Below are 18,088 nucleotides of genomic sequence, written 5' to 3'. Positions count from 1 at the left end.
TATATATATATATATATATATATACATATATGTATATATATTGTATATAAATAATTTAAAAAGATGTACGGTTGAAGTTATAATGTATGCATGCATGTTCTTTTTTGAACCAGTCAAGTCATATACAGGTAAGACGTGGTACCAGGTAGAACATATTTGTTGCGAATAATCAACGCTGCACTCAACACTCAGTTTAAGTTTATGCTGGCTTGCTTGATCTAAAAACCTTTCCCATTTACTTATAACAGGTCAATTCTAGTTAGAAGGAAATGACTAATTTTTTCTTTATAAAATAGTTAAACGGGTCAAATACGCAGGAGACCCTAAGTTGTTAACGAAAGTTTTCTGAGGTTTTTGGATGAAAGAGTTTAGGTTGACGCAAGCATTACCAAATAAAATATTACCCTAAGAGTCAAGTCTAACCTTAATAAGTGTATTATATGATCAACTTTGTTCAGAACAAAGACAAGGTGGATTGACATGGGGTGGAGGTAATATCAGCAATATATCTGCAAATACATCAATCCGAAATATCCAAAAAAAATATCCGAAATATCCAAAAACTTATATTCGGATACACTACTAGAATAATAAGCAATAACTACCAAATTTTGCTACTGAAAATAAGCCGGTAGCAAATTTAGCTGCCCCTTTCCCCAACAAGCATGCGTACCCATGGTTTGGTGGAAAAATAGATAGAAAAATGATTTTTTACTTTATTTTTTGGTTTTAATTAGACAACGGATTTCATAAATTGATTATGTCATTTACGCTCCACCGCCCAACACCTCTCGTGCTCACTTCCGCTTGGGTTTCAACACTCATTCAACATCAATTCAATCGGAATCGATCGAGCAATAGTATTCATTCAACATCAATTCTGAGATCATTCATAATCAATTCAATCAGTTGTTTTTATTTATTTTTCAAGCAATCTATATATATATATATATATATATGGAAATGCTCTTCACTTCTTCTACCCTGCCAGAACTTTACCAATTAAGTTTCTATTTCTCTCCATCTCACACACATTCTTGCACGTAATGGCATTGTTCGTAGTTGGATTGGTGCTAGCATTTTTCTCTTTGTCCACGTCAGCTGCTACAGTGGAGACTTCGTTTCATGTAATTACCATTTGTGTCTGTTTGTCTGTCTTTTATTTACAATCTCAGTCATTGTTTTAGTTTACCTAAAGTTAACGCTGGCATGCAGGTGAAGAATCTAACAGTGAATCGATTATGTCAAAATCAAGTGATCATGGTTGTCAATGGAAGCCTTCCGAGGCCGAAGTTAAGGGTTAAGGAGGGTGACACCATTGTTGTACACGTCTTTTAACAAGTCTCCGTACAACCTTACCATTCACTGGTATATATTTATACACACACACACACACACAACAGAACTACCTACTGTTCGTTCGTACGTTTGATTTCCTTTGAAGAAGTAAATATCTCCTTTTAGTCATGTTCCTAGGCATGGTGTTTTCCAAAGGCTAAATCAATGGGCGGATGGCCCTGAATTCGTGTCTCAATGCCCCATCAGGTCGGGAGGTAGCTATACTTACACTTTCAATCTGACCGGACAAGTGGGCACGCTTTGGTGGCATGCACACTCTCAATGGCTGAGAGCAACGGTACACGGTGCTCTCATCATCCGCCCACGAGAAGGCCAAAAGTTCCATTTCATTTAACCATATCGCGAAGATACCATTATGTTAGGAGAATGGTGGAACGCTGACGCTAATGATGTTGAGAGCGTTGCACTAGCCACAGGAGCCGCACCTAATATCTCTGATGCTTATAGCATCAAGGGCTGGCCTGGTGATATGTCAAACTCCACATGTGGTTCAAACAGTAAGCTTGATATTGGACCATTGTATACTATATATATATAGATATATATACAGTATACAAACAAATTAAAAAGACGTATGGTTGAAGTTATAACGTATGCATGCCTGTTCTTTTTTGAACCAGTCACATACAGGTTAGAAGTGGTACAAGGAAGAACATATTTGTTGCGAATAATCAACGATGCACTCAACACTCAGTTTAAGTTTATGCTGGCTTGCTTGATCTAAAAACCTTACCCATTTACTTATAACATGTCAATTCGAGTTAGAAGGAAATGACTATCTTTTTCTTTATAAAATAGATAAAACGGGTCAAATACGCATGAGACCCTAAGTTGTTAACGTAAGTTTTCTGAGGTTTTTGGATGAAAGAGTTTAGGTTGACGCAAGCGGTACCAAATTAACTGTTACCCTAAGAATCAACTCTAACCTTAATAAGTGTATTATATGATCAACTTTGTTCAAAACAGAGACATGGTGGATTGACATGGGGTGGAGGTAATCTCAGCAGTATATCTGCAAATACATCAATCCGAAATATCCCCAAAAATATTCGAAATATCCGAAAACTTATATTCGGATACACTACTAGAATAATAAGCAATAGCTACCAAATTTTTCTACTGAAAAAGCCGGTAGCAAATTTAGCTGCCCCTTTCCCCAACAAGAGTGCGTACCCATGGTTTGGTGGCAAAATAGATAGCAAAATGATTTTTTACTTTCTTTTTTGGTTTTAATAAGAGAACGGATTTCATATATCGATTATGTCATTTACGCTCCACCGCCCAACACCTCGATTCTGTCATGATGAGATCATTCAACATCGATTTAATTGGAGTCTTATGAGATCGTGCAATGGTATTCATTCATTATTGATTCTGAGATCATTCATCATCATCATCGGTTCAATCAGTTGTTTTTATTTATTTTTCAAGCAATCAATATGTATATATATATCTATATATACGGAAACGTTCTTCACTTCTTCTACCCTGCCAGAACTTTACCAATTAAGTTTCTCTTTCTCTCCATCTCACACACATTCTTGCACGTAATGGCATTGTTTGTAGTTGGATTAGTGCTAGCATTTTTCTCTTTGTCCGCATCAGCTGCTACAGTGGAGACTTCGTTTCATGTAATTACCATTTGTGTCTGTCTGTCTTTTATTTACAATCTAGGTCATTGTTTTAGTTTAACTAAAGTTAACGCTGGCATGCAGGTGAAGAATTTAACAGTGAATCATTATATCAAAATCAAGTGATCATGGCTATCAATGGAAGCCTTTCAGGGCCGACGTTAAGGGTTAAGGAGGGTAACACCATTGTTGTACATGTCTTTAACAAGTCTCCGTACAACCTTACCATTCACTGGTGTGTGTGTGTGTGTGTGTGTGTGTATATATATATATATATATATATACAGGGTCAGGATTTAGAGAAAACGGTGGAAAGTGTGAGAACGCTTATGGATCGTCCTATCAAAACAATCTATGGACTAGATTGGCGTGGTGGCGTTTTCGTAAATAACACGAATTCTATTAAGTGGACGCGTTTCATTAAGGGTAAAAGGGTCTTTACAAATCTCTATCAAAACGCCAAACTAATGAATAAAATGCCATTACGGGCCAAAACACACCCCTATATAAACAAAACATCTCTGACATAAAAACACACCCCCCGAACCTGAAACGCCATATTTTCTACTATATACCATTCATCTTACAAACGCCAAAAACCCCAAAACATCAAACACACCTCCTCAAAAACGCCATATTTTACTATATACCAATCATCTTAGAAAATGCCAAAAAACTCAAACATCAAAGATTCCAAAAAATAGACATTTCTTTTAGATACACTATTTCCTCAGTAAAACGCCAAAAATAGCAAAGATCGTTTCTTGTATATTCAATATTGTTCTACGCGAAGTTTGGCAGAATGCATTCTTCCCTGAGGTGTTGTGACTCAATAACATTTTGCTGCATGAGATAGACAAATCATAAACAAAAAGATGCTGGTGTCAGACTTATGTCATTTTTTGTGTTTTGTTATTGATGAATATTATAATGGCATGAAGAAACGAATGACACTGATGAGTGATTTGAAAGATACATATTCAAACAAAAAACTCACGTCATTTTGTCTTTCAAAACGGCCACAACAACTCAAGCATGACAAAGTCAAACCGCTAGTGAACATGTTTCAAAGAAGAAAGAGACTGATGACAGTGAAAATTTGGAAGATGAATTGTTTCTATTTTTATTTTTTTTAATTTTCTTTTTCTGTTGTTTATTATGTATTTTTCAGCTAAGAACAAAAAAATACATTATATTAATAAAACGCCAAACAGTCATAATGATTGTGAAACGCCATAATGCAGTAAAACGCCAAAAACTCTCAAATTATAATAAAAGTAATTTGGAGAAGTATTATTAAAAGCTAAAAATGAAAAAAAGACCAAAAACTACTTAAATCCATTAAAAACGCCAAACTTGGAAGATGGAACGTCTATCACCCTAAAAACTCATAAATTAGGACAAAAACAGTAAAAATACACACAGTAACTGAAAAGACGGCTACTTTATTAATATCATTTATTATAAATAAAATCCCGCCTAATCTACACGCCAAAAACATCCTATTAGAGAGACGTCTCTGCACAATCAACTGATCATACACCAAAAACAACGCCATGTTTCCTAGAAACCATTCACTTTAAAATGCCAAAAAAATAGTTAAAAAAGCCACATATGGGGAACCTCGTTTCTTCTATGTTGAGTATTGTTCTGAATGAAGTTTGACTGAATGGATTCTTCTCTGAGGTGGGTATCTCTATAAGCTTTTGTTGAATGAGATGGACAAATATTCATGAAAAAGAGACTAATGACACTGATATGTCATCATGTCACTTTGATCTTGATGGATATATGGATGGCATGAAGGGATCAATACATTTGAGCAGGCGTTGATCTTCAACATGTCACTAAACAAGTATATATCAAACCACAATACAGGATGTCACAAAAAAAGCATATTGTAAAGACGGGCGTTATGTAGGAAAATAAGGATCTACATAAGGTATTCAAACCAGGTTCAAAACGCCAAAAAGGTTAAAGTAGAAGAGACTGATGACAGTGAAGATTTGGATGAGAAATTAGAATAGAATTTTTAATCTTTTTTTTCATTTTCTATTGTTTGTTATCTAATTCTCTGTTGTTTATTATCTAATTCTTTACTTATAAAAAAATTTGAGTATAAAACGCCAAAAACTACAAACACCAAAATGCCTGATAGTGTGAAAACTGTGAGAACGGATGCTAGCAAAGCACGTTGTTGCTATATAAAATGCCAAAAATGCCAAACAAAGTATTACTGGAAAATCTAACACTAATTGACAGATGAAATTGAACGAAACAATAATTGCAAAACAGTAAAATGAAGAGACGGTAACATTATTGCCAAACATTTATTATATTAAAAGCCACTACATGGAAAATTGAATTTGTTTATCTTTTCAAAACGCCATAATTGTCTGTCACATTATAGGCCTGCATCCTACATGTCACAACACTTGATAGAAAAAAATAAACATCAAGAAAATTACTGATGTTTTTCACATTATAGGCCTGCATCCTACTTGGCACAATAATTGTCACACCCCCAAAATCCACAAGCGGAGTATCACCATAGGAGGCGTGACTGACCAGGATCAAGCCACCAATCATATTGAACCATGTATATATAAAGTGAATAAAATCCAACCACACAATATAATTGGTGTTCAAAACATAAGTTATCAAATTTCAAGTTCAACAGCAGAAGCATCAAAAGTAAAACCAAAATATAAGTTATAAGCTTAACAAGTTTAACATGGCACACCCTGTCCATGTCCCCCAACGACTCCTCCCGCTCCCATGCAAGCTCCATAGATACCTAACGACCTGCAAGGCATGTAACAACGAGTCAACAACAAAGTTGAGCGAGTTCACAGTAGGTGTTTGTTTTAAAGTAGTTTTTCAAGAACTATGAGTTTGTTTTCAACTATAAGTTAATCAGCTTTCCTTGTTTTCCAAACCATAATCGGTGGGGGCTACCCCATGTTGTAAACCACTAGACTAGTTATATATGTTAGTGTCCTTCCCAATCCGAGGACGGAGGTACGTATTCTACCCAACCGAGAACACGCAGGTTAATTGTAGGCGTCCTTCCCAATCCGAGGACGGAGGTACGTATTCTTCCAAATCCGGGAATACGCAGGTTTAGTGTAGGCGTCCTTCTCAATCCGAGGACGGAGGTACGTATTCTTCCCAATCCTAGAATACGCAGGATTAAATGTAGTCTATTAGTGGTGAATATACAGGTTTCATCATAGCTTCTTAATCCCATTCCCAACCCACCGGGAATCCCATGCCTTAAGAGTGTGAACTCACCTCGGTTTGCTTGGTATGGTTAACTACTTGACCACAAATAATTCAATCAAAGCCTATAGTAATCATACACACATAATCAGTTGGCATTCACATTGTTTGCATATAAGTCTTGATCATAAATGTGTACTCAGGCAACACTATCACATAGCACTTAACAGTTATTCTAGTTCATGTTAGTCCACAATTCACAAGTATGTTGTGTAACAATATCTAACAGTTGAGTGTATTGGTTGTAAGAATCAACTCATATCATTTGACTATAAGCATACATCATTAACAGAAGACACTACAACCCTATTAACATAATCAATCACTAGTTAATATGACATGTTTAACCTACTATTCATGCAAGGGATCTCCTGACGAAACTCCCCATATGACGAAACTCCAAAGGTTTCGTCATGTTGACATGCGATGAAACTTCTCCATGTTTCATCGAGGATGAGAGTGGCGAAACCCCCAGGTTTCATCAAGGATGGTGGTGACGAAACCCTCCCAGGTTTCGTCTAGAATGTTAACAGTTTCTCCCCAACCCTAAACATGTTACTGCTACAATCATAACAATAAAATCATCATGAAATCATTACCCAAACCATTCTAATCATCAGTTTTATCATACGACAAGGTCGTCGCTAACACTATCATGTTTCAGAAATTCATAACAGATTATTTCATGTATGACCAGATCCATATTTTCAATCCACACTCTAGATGGTTCCTATATCCATGTCGCCAACATAATATTCCAATAGTTCGCATACATGATCATGATTCGTATCAACAGGATTTCATCACTCAAACTAGTAACATGAATCGACACACTCACTAACTCTTATTCACAATTTCAGATCTATTCTATCATACTAGCAACAGAATACTAAACCCTAAATCATCAATGTATAATCAGTCAATCCATCCGTTTTCGTCCCACGTACAATTATCATAGATCAATTAGGATGAACAAACCATTATCATCATCATCATGATATTCATAATATCAACTAATCATGAAACTAACATGAGATCATACAACCCTAACCCCATGATTTTCATTTACGTCAAGAATTATTTACACACACATCATAGCAAACAAATCGAATCGGGTTATCATGACTAACCGGTTGTGAGAGGAAACACACAAGAACTTCCAGAGAATGGTATCAGCCGTCGCACACAAGGAAGAGAGTTCTAGGGTTTAGCTTACGTGACTGCTCACAAGAAGTTGCATATATAATTAAAGGATTGGGCCATAGACCAACTGGGCCGAGACCCTGGCCAACGAAACAAGGCTTCGACGAAACACTAAGGTTTCGTCGAATATGGTTATGGCAAAACTTCTAAGTTTCGTCGAGTTCCAAGTTTCGTCCAATGGCATAAGGTTGCACGGGTTGTTATAACTTTGACACATATATATATAATTGTAACAATTAAACCAAACTATTAAACCATCTAATAATCAATTTTTAATCAAACAATGAACAATCTGCCAATCATTTAGAGAGGGTGCACGTATTACAACGTAACAGATTGTGGAAACATAGCTATGATATAAGTAACGTGTTTAGTAAGGACCTTGAAAACTCGAGTTGTCACATCATCCCCAACTTGAAAGAAATTTTGTCCCGAAATTTAGCACGTGGTTACTGAGGAAGCTAGTTATGTTGCGTATTTTCCTGGTTTTCCTGGGGTATCACATCATCCCCCCGTTGGTTTGGAATTTCGTCCCGAAATTCCGTAGTAGCTTCAGCCTCAGTAGTGGTTGCACTTTTCTCGAACAACTGGGGATACTTGAGTTTCATTTGGTCTTCTCGTTCCCAGGTAAACTCTGGGCTACGACGGGAGTTCCGACGAACTCGACAAGAGGTATTCTGGTGCGCTTGAGAACCTTAACGTCTCGGTCAGTGATTTCTACTGGTTCCTCGTCGAATCGCAGCTGATCGTCGATAGTGAGCTCCTTGAGAGGAATTATGAGTGTCTCATCTGACAGACACTTCTTCAGATTTGACACATGGAAAACGTTGTGAACTCCACTGAGTTCTGTTGGTAGGTTTAGTTTGTAGGCCACTTTGCCTATTTTCTCTATGATTTCGAAAGGTCCAACGTATCGCGGGTTAAGTTTGCCTCGTTTGCCAAAACGAACAACACCTTTCCAAGGTGAGACTTTGAGTAGCACTCAATCCCCAACCTGGAACTTGAGTGGTTTCCTGCGCTTATCAGCGTAGCTTTTCTAACGGTCAAGAGCCGCCGCCATTCGTTGTCGTATCTGGGCAATCTTCTCGGTTGTATCTACTACAAGTTCTGGGCCAGTGATTTGGCTATCACCAACTTCTGCCCAGCAAAGAGGTGATTGGCATATACGTCCGTACAATGCCTCAAACGGAGCGGCCTATATAATGGTGTGGTAACTATTATTATACAAAAATTCCACTAAAGGTAGATGTCGTTCCCAGCCGTTTGGATGGTGCGTTCAGACTGCCCATCCGTTTGCGGGTGATATGTTGTGTTCATGCCTAATCGAGAGCCAAAAGATTTGTGCATTGCTTGCCACAATTCAGAGGTAAAACGTGCGTCACGGTCAGAGATAATTGAGGTTGGCACCCCGTGCCTAGAAACCACTTCCTTCAGGTAGATGTCTCCAAGTGTAGAAAACTTATCTGTTTCCTTGATAGCCAGAAAGTGTGCAGATTTTATCAATCGATACACTATCACCCAAATGGTATCATTTCCGCGTTGAGATCTAGGCAAGCCGGTAACAAAATCCATGGAAATTTGCTCCCACTTCCATGTCGGGATCTCTGGTTGTTGAAGTAGGCCTGATGGTTTCTGGTATTCGATCTTGACTCTCGCACAAGTCAAACACTTACTAACGTAGGTTGCTATGTTGGCTTTCATACTAGGCCACCAATACGTAGTCTTGAGATCGCGGTACATCTTATCCAATCCAGGATGCACTGAGTAACGGGACTTGTATGCTTCATCCATCACAAGTTCTCGTAGATTATCATAGAGTGGGACCCAGATGCGCCCTGTCACATAATAAGCGTGTAAGGCCCCAAACCGGGCACCTTACCGTCGGGTCACATCACAGTGTACTGTTTAAAAATAAGACTTTATTAAAATACGCAGCAGAAATTTTCAACTAAAAATAGTACATAATTTATTTAAACACAAAACGTTTTTTTTGTCATTAACAAACCGAATGCCTTCCACCATAACACGAGTAATCTCATCCGCTAGCCAAGAGCAACCCCAACACGAATCACACACCTGCAAGACAATGTAACATACATGCAAAAGTCAGCTACGCTGAATGAGTTCTAATAGTTTAAGTTAAAAGCGTTTTGAACACATCATGAATACTTTATTTAAAAACCAAAACACCATCGTTGTAAAATCACCAATGTTTATTAAAATACGTTAACATCATTTTAACGACTCCAACTCGTCACCCAAAACTCCACCCATATCCTAGGTCCAATCATCCCACAAGTAATCTTTTTTTTTTGACATGGATCAGATTACTTAAACACCAAAAGACAACCCGCAATGCATCTTAATTCATAGGACCATTAACCAAACAGATTCGTATAAAAGACATAACAATTAATGGCCTAAAAACTCAATTATAACATGATCTCGTCTAACAACCGCACAATTTAACATCACTCGACAACTACATAATAGAACATCATTCGTCACCTGCATCAGTTAGCATCATTCGTCAACTACACATATAATCATCATCACTAATGTGAAACACATAAGCACATAAGGTGGGGACATAACACATCATTTGTTGCCCGTAGGCTATCATTATTTTCCCTCGTCAGAGCACCCTCGTCAGGGTTTTGTCTCCTCCAATTTGACCCCAAAGAGTCCGTCACCCGCATAATACCCCGAAGGGTTCATCGTTGCCACTAGGGTTAATCATTTAAACATCTCAGAGATGTTTCTCGTGACCTGACGCCACCCCGAAGGTAACGCCGCCATCACAAATAACCCGCATCCCGTAACCTGATGCCACCCCGAAGGTAACGCCACCATCATAAATAAACCGCATCTCGTGACCTGATGCCACCCCGAAGGTAACGCCGCCATCACAAATAAACCGCATCTCATGACCTGACGCCACCCCGAAGGTAACGCCGCCATCACAAGTAACCCGCATCAAGCACCTGAAGGATGCTAATTCACATAGATTCAAATATAAGGTTAAACACACGTTAACTACCCGGTAACTACCACATTCACGTTCCCGCTACCACTAAGGTTCGGAACCTACGATAGAGTTACCAATTAAAATTTATCACGACACAAGTAGTGCTTTTAGTATCGACACCTACCACGCCCCATACCTATACGACGTCGACATCACTAAATAAAATTTCATATGCCGACGTAGGACTAATAAGTCCCGATTAATCACTACGTCGTATAAAAATATTGTTCGTAGAAAAATGTTTATAAAACATTTTTATCGCATAACTCATTAACATATAAAACTCATGACATATATGAAAACATGTATGTTAGCCCCAAAAATATTTAAGAGAAAGGGGGATTAGAACTCACTGGTTGCAAAGCTTCCAACCACAAACTCACTGTCTTGCAACTCGTCCTCAAGCATGAACCTATAACCGACTAGTTCATAGAACCAAAATCTATAAATCTTATGTAAGAGATTTGAGATGTGATAGAATTGAGGTGTATGCATGCTTGTTTAATTAAATCCTCAAGTGAGAGAATTGAGGTGTGTGCATGCTTGTTTAATTAAATCATGAAATTTTCATTCTATTTCATTTCCTTTATTCACGTGGGTTTCAAAGCACACAAGCATACATGCACGTAAAACAAGTTTCTACATGCACATCCATTTTCATATGCAACATTCCCAATTACCTGAGCAGAGCCGGCCCTTAAGGAGGGCGGGGAGGACAACCAAACAGGGCCCATGATTTCGTAGGGCACGCAATTTTTAAAAAAAAATCCGATATTATATATGTAAAAAAAAAATTTAATAGGGTATAACCAAAAAAATATTAACATAGGCCCACTTAAAAATAATCATATTATTTAAACTATTTAGCCCATTAGGTTAATGAGCCCAATACCCAAATATTTTCTAAAAACTAATAAAAAAAAGAATTTTGGGCGGCCCTAAGGGCACGTTTTTTCGAACTCGAACAGAGTACATGAATTCTCAGGGCCGGCCCTGTACCTGAGATTCAATTCCAGGCCCCATGCATCTCGATTACCATCATAGTTCTAGCATTATATCCTACAACCCCACACATAAGCCAAACAACCATACGATTCCGTGTTCAAACTGTAATCTCATGCCGACCATTACGTACCTCGCGACTTCATCATCAACACCGTTACCTCTTATCCCCAGGAACCATTGTCGTGCGTCTTCCCTACCACAAAAGGCCACCATCACTAGCCGCCACAACCAACCACCACTCTTATTGCAACCTACACTATCACCATACAATTCGACCACCAAAGCCATACCCGACCATCATATCCCAGTAACACTTGTCGATTGATCAATCAACAACCCGAATCCGTAATCGGTTCACACCTAGTGATTTCGCAAGAAAACAGTTGAAACCGGGTTCGTCGAGATGCACCACCGGAAACCTTAAGAGCATTGTTCAACATGGCTAGAAACGACCGCGATAACGTAGATGGCGTGATATTACCAAGTCCGAAGAAACGAGCAATCTTTTCTTCGTTTTGCGGCGTAGGGTTTTTTTGTTTTTGTTTTTGTGCGAGTGATGATGATTCGTAGATGTTAGCCAGATTATAAGATTGTAGGGAATTATTTGCCATGTTACACAAAGGCCCCTCTACTTATATTTACATCCAACTTATTCCCAAACCTACTAACTCGCTTTTGGTAAAGACAACCAGGTCCGTAGTTCCGTTTTGTGTTTTTGTTTTCGAGATTATCTCTGGAACGATGCACCCGGTCCTTTACACCGGTTAAATAAAACCATACGATGCCAAAACCCGTTAATCAATCCATACGATGAAATTCGGATATTCCATTTACCCGGACAATAAAACTCATTATATATATATTTTGGATGTTACAAGTCTACCCCTCTTAAAAGCGGATTCGTCCTCGAATCCCGCTCGTCAAAAGACCATACGTATCCACAACCTCATCTCAACACGTCCGCACTTCGGTGTGACACTCGATCACTATTAAACATCATTGTTGTTGCCTTTATCCCCAGTCAAAATACCATACACGGTAGTCAAAGAAATTTTCTCTATCGCCTGCTTTCAACATCACGGCCTATATCATTTGCTTAGCATTTCTTAAAACAACATTCCGTTCAACTCCATACTCGCAAGACACCCTGTCTCGCAATTCGCATCTCTACTCGGTAACCTTAACAAGAAGTTTCCATTGATAGCAACACTTGCCATTGTCACTGCAAATATCATCACCATATCCAGTTTCTTTTTATGAGGTTCCATGAACACACCCATGAACCCCTTGTGGTACCCACCATCTTCAACATATACACACTGTTGTTCTCGCTCGAGCCCGTACCCGAGTAACCGATTCACTTCAATTTTGATTTTTCACCTCGTAACACACGGCCCAAGATTCAGTCATGGTTCATTCCGGATACCCATCAACATCATGACTATCATCGATCAATCATGTAACCTTTACTAGAACACCCCGTAGCCACTATTTACTGACACGACCACCATCGCGAAACTCCAAAAACGTGACAGAATCACAATCCGGTACCGCAAACAAGCTACCTTCACCACTGTAGTCATCGCTACCACTGTTACTCAACATCATCATCATCATTCACATATGTTATAACATTAAATCATACACATACTCATACGAGGCCATAAGCATCTCCAAAATCGTGATCCACCAACTTAAACATGACTCTCCAACTCGACCCAAGGACCCGCTATGAACCATGCGTAGGGTTGAAGTTACAAAACATGAGTGAAGTCGTGACGTGGACACCTGGGTTCGAAGGTCACTAGTGTCCGGTTTATAAACTTCGTCTAGTGCGCCCTCGTTTCCAACAATATCATTGCTTCCGTCGTCTATCACATACATCTGCCACCTCGTCACAACACTAGCATCATTAAATTTATGAGTCCCGAGAGGATGTGTCAATCATATCTTCCATAAGAAACTCCTCTCGGAAGTCGCCACTTCATATTTAGTACTTTGTGCTGAATCTATAGCTTCGTCCATAGACTTCGTGTTATGAAACTAAAAGAGCACATGTAAACGTCACATAAAAGCACATCGTCACACATCACTTAAGGTGTTGGAACACCTCGTGTCTTACCACCACATCGTGCGTCGCAAAAACATCCAAAAAGATAAGGGTATTCTGTTAAGCAGAAACACGACACATCCTACGCAAGACTAATAGTGCAAGAACAATACCATCACAACATTCAAAATAACAAAGCATAATACCTCACTATATGGTACCCAACTACTCTCCTCTTACGTCATACACTCAATTTCTAAACCTCAGTACATACACTTATCTCTTATTGTGGCTACGCCACTCGTCAACCACATAATCATATAAAATTCATATGGTCGTACCCATCATGGGTCGTACTAATCATCATAATAAACACCATACCTAGGCTAGAAACGCCTAAAAATAATCTATAGGTTGCGTTAAAGTAACCGTTCACATAACATCACTTTAAACCTCATACGTGCTCAAGGCATAATCAAGACCATAAGTACAGACAAATCACAAGTTATGTCTATACTAGTCTAGCCACATAAATTGGTTGACAATGACCGTTATACTATTTCAAAGATTTTGCTAAAACAAAATCAAGTTATTCAAGCATTGCCACATGGCCACGTATAGCTACAAATAATCTGTTAACAACCACATATATACTCACACCAATGTCTAAATCATAGAATGCCCGTACCAAGACTCATAAACGACTCCTTTATCAATTAATGGATGGTAATACAATACACTCTTGTACAAAGGCATGATGCCACCATCACCCGTGATTAATCACCCACCCAAGGCAGAACATTTGCATGATTCATTCCAGGTCATCATTCAAAACGTGGGAAGTAACAATAGACTACCAACAACGTTGATCAAGTGCTATTTGTTATCCATGTCACTGCAGACGTTCTAAACATTTCCCGTCATGGTCACACTAGTGTTTTACCTTCCACATAATGAAAACACACAACACAAAGAATTTTCAAATACTGAACACAAAACTAAAACATACCTCGTGGCTTGCGGTTACTCGTGTAGCATTCATTACTTGGGTCCCATTACAGTTTAAGTTTAGGCACTTAAGAATGCTTAATTCTCTTAAACTACTACTCTGATACCAACTTGTAAGGCCCTAAACCGGGCACCTTACCGTTGGGTCACATCACAGTGTACTGTTTAAAAATAAGACTTTATTAAAATACGCAGCGGAAATTTTCAATTAAAAATAGTACATAATTTATTTAAACACAAAACGTTTTTTTTTTTGTCATTAACAAACCGAATGCCTTCCACCATAACACGAGTAATCTCATCCGCTAGCCAAGAGCAACCCCGACTCGAATCACACACCTACAAGACAATCTAACATACATGCAAAAGTCAGCTACGCTGAATGAGTTCTAATAGTTTAAGTTAAAAGCGTTTTGAACACATCATGAATGCTTTATTTAAAAACCAAGACACCATCGTTGTAAAATCACCAATGTTTATTAAAATATGTTAACATCATTTTAACGAATCCAACTCGTCACCCAAAACTCCACCCATATCCTAGGTCCAATCATCCCACAAGTAATCTTTTTTTTTTTTTTGACATGGATCAGATTACTTAAAGACCAAAAGACAACCCGCAATGCATCTTAATTCATAGGACCATTAACCAAATAGATTCGTATCTAAGACATAACAATTAATGGCCTAAAAACTCCATTATAACTTGATCTCGTCTAACAACCGCACAATTTAACATCACTCGACAACTACATAATAGAACATCATTCGTCACCTGCATCAGTTAGCATCATTCGTCAACTACACAAATAATCATCATCACTAATGTGAAACACATAAGCACATAAGGTGGGGACATAACACATCAGTTGTTGCCCGTAGGCTATCATTATTTTCCCTCGTCAGAGCACCCTCGTCAGGGTTTCGTCTCCTCCAATTTGACCCCAAAGAGTCCGTCACACGCATAATACCCCAAAGGGTTCATCGTTGAGACTAGGGCTAATCATTTAAACATCTCAGTGATGTTTCTCGTGACCTGACGCCACCCCGAAGGTAACGCCGCCATCACAAATAGCCCGCATCTCGTAACCTGACGCCACCCCAAAAGTAACGCCGCCATCACAAATAACCCGCATCTCGTGACCTGACGCCACCCCGAAGGTAACGCCGCCATCACAAATAACCCGCATCTCATGACCTAACGCCACCCCGAAGGTAACGCCGCCATCACAAGTAACCCGCATCAAGCACCTCAAGGATGCTAATTCACATAGATACAAATATAAGGTTAAACACACGTTAACTACCCGGTAACTACCACATTCACGTTCCCGCTACCACTAAGGTTCGGAACCTACGATAGAGTTACCAATTAAAATTTATCACGACACAAGTAGTGCTTTTAATATCGACACCTACCACGCCCCATACCTATACGACCTCGACATCACTAAATAAAATTTCATATGCCGACGTAGGAGTAATAAGTCCCGATTAATCACTACGTCGTATAAAAATATTGTTCGTAGAAAAATGTTTATAAAACATTTTTATCGCATAACTCGTTAACATATAAAACTCATGACATATATGAAAACATGTGAAAACATGTATGTTAGCACCAAAAGTATTTAAGAGAAAGGGGGATTAGAACTCACTAGTTGCAAAGCTTCCAACCACAAGCTCACTGTCTTGCAACTCGTCCTCAAGCATGAACCTATAACCGACTAGTTCATAGAACCAAAATCTATAAATCTTATGTAAGAGATTTGAGATGTGATAGAATTGAGGTGTATGCATGTTTGTTTAATTAAATCCTCAAGTGAGAGAATTGAGGTGTGTGCATGCTTGTTTAATTAAATCATGAAATTTTCATTCTATTTAATTTCCTTTATTCACGCGGGTTTCAAAGCACACAAGCATACATGCACCTCAAACAAATTTCTACATGCACATCCGTTTTCATATGCAACATTCCCAATTACCTGAGATTCAATTCCAGGCCCCATGCATCTCGATTACGATCATAGTTCTAGCATTATATCCTACAACCCCACACATAAGCCAAACAACCATATGATTCCATGTTCAAACTGTAATCTCATGCCGACCATTACGTACTCGCGACTTCATCATCAACACCGTGACCTCTTATCCCCAGGAACCATTGTCGTGCGTCTTCCCTACCACAAAACGCCACCATCACTAGCCGCCACAACCAACCACCACTCTCATTGCAACTGTTAGGATCTGAGTTTGGATTGATTGTGATTTGTGTTTGAAATTAGATGAACAAATGAAAGAGTAGTGCAGCGGAAATTATATGGAAGCAAACTTTTCACAATCAAACAGAAGAAATGCTTTCAATCATACATTTTCAACAATGAATCAAATGATTAAATTTATTTTTAAACTTTGATTACAATGCAAGTATGATATGCAAACTCCCCTTCAGCCCGAGCTCAGTGTTTGTTCGTGCAGAAAGAAGATGGTGAAAGAGCTGAACAGAACAGTACAGAGTACTGTTCTTTTTATAGGCACTGGCAAACCACTGAGCATCTAAGCTGACGTCACCATGAAAGTGACATCTAACCTCCTAACAAACTCTAACCTCTGATCTATACAAACACTGCTATGCTAACTACTGATATTACATTTCATTACATAAACTAGTATAAACTGCTGCTGCATCCTTCCATTGCTGTAATCCCAGCAGTACTTGTCATGATCAGCAGTGCATGAAGCATGGCAGTAGATTGAGCAGCAAAGCTTTAGTTCTTCTATCAGACTTTGTCTTGATCAGCAGTTGTAGGTCAGCAGTTTGCATGATCAGCAGATAGGAGGTTAGCAGATGTTGAAACCACTTTCAAGGGGAGAGACTTGCAACCAAACATCTGCTTATTCTGAATCTACTGCAGTGATCCAGTTTTGGCTTTCATTATCTGTTCCTTTGGTAGGGTTCAATCCCAACAATCTCCCCCTGGAACAGATAATGCCAAAACTCTTCATTATTGTAGATTTTTATTGCCTCAACGACAGTTCCCTTATTTGCCCTTTGAATTGCAGTTCAAAAGTTAAGGCATTTGTATCATCATCATCCCTGCTAAGTGGAAGATCAAGGAGATCCTGCAAATCTTCAAGACTCAGGCCAAGAGCTTGTTCCCTTGTTAGTTTCTTCACTTCTCCATCAGTCCTGAGCAATGTCAATACGTGGGTCTGTTTATCAGTTTTCCACTTTAGTATTTTTGAGCCTGATGGGTTTCTTGGGAGATTTTTATTTGTTTAGGAATTTGGTGATGCTGGCCTGTTCATGACTGGCTGAGCAGTACTTGCAGATTTTTCCAGTTCAGATTCTTCTTTCAGCATTAACAAAATGCCCTTTTTCACAATGGCATTTCCAGTAATTAAATCTTGAACTGTTTCAGCACCCAACTTGTTTTGTCTCCTTCTTTTGTAGATGGCAGTACCAGCAGGAGCAGTGGTTCTTTTGGGTTGCAGCTTTGGTGATCTTTTTGAAACCTC

This window comes from Helianthus annuus, chromosome 9 (genome assembly GCF_002127325.2).
Source record: "Helianthus annuus cultivar XRQ/B chromosome 9, HanXRQr2.0-SUNRISE, whole genome shotgun sequence".
NCBI lineage: Eukaryota > Viridiplantae > Streptophyta > Magnoliopsida > Asterales > Asteraceae > Helianthus > Helianthus annuus.
This window is presented reverse-complemented; position numbering follows the sequence as displayed.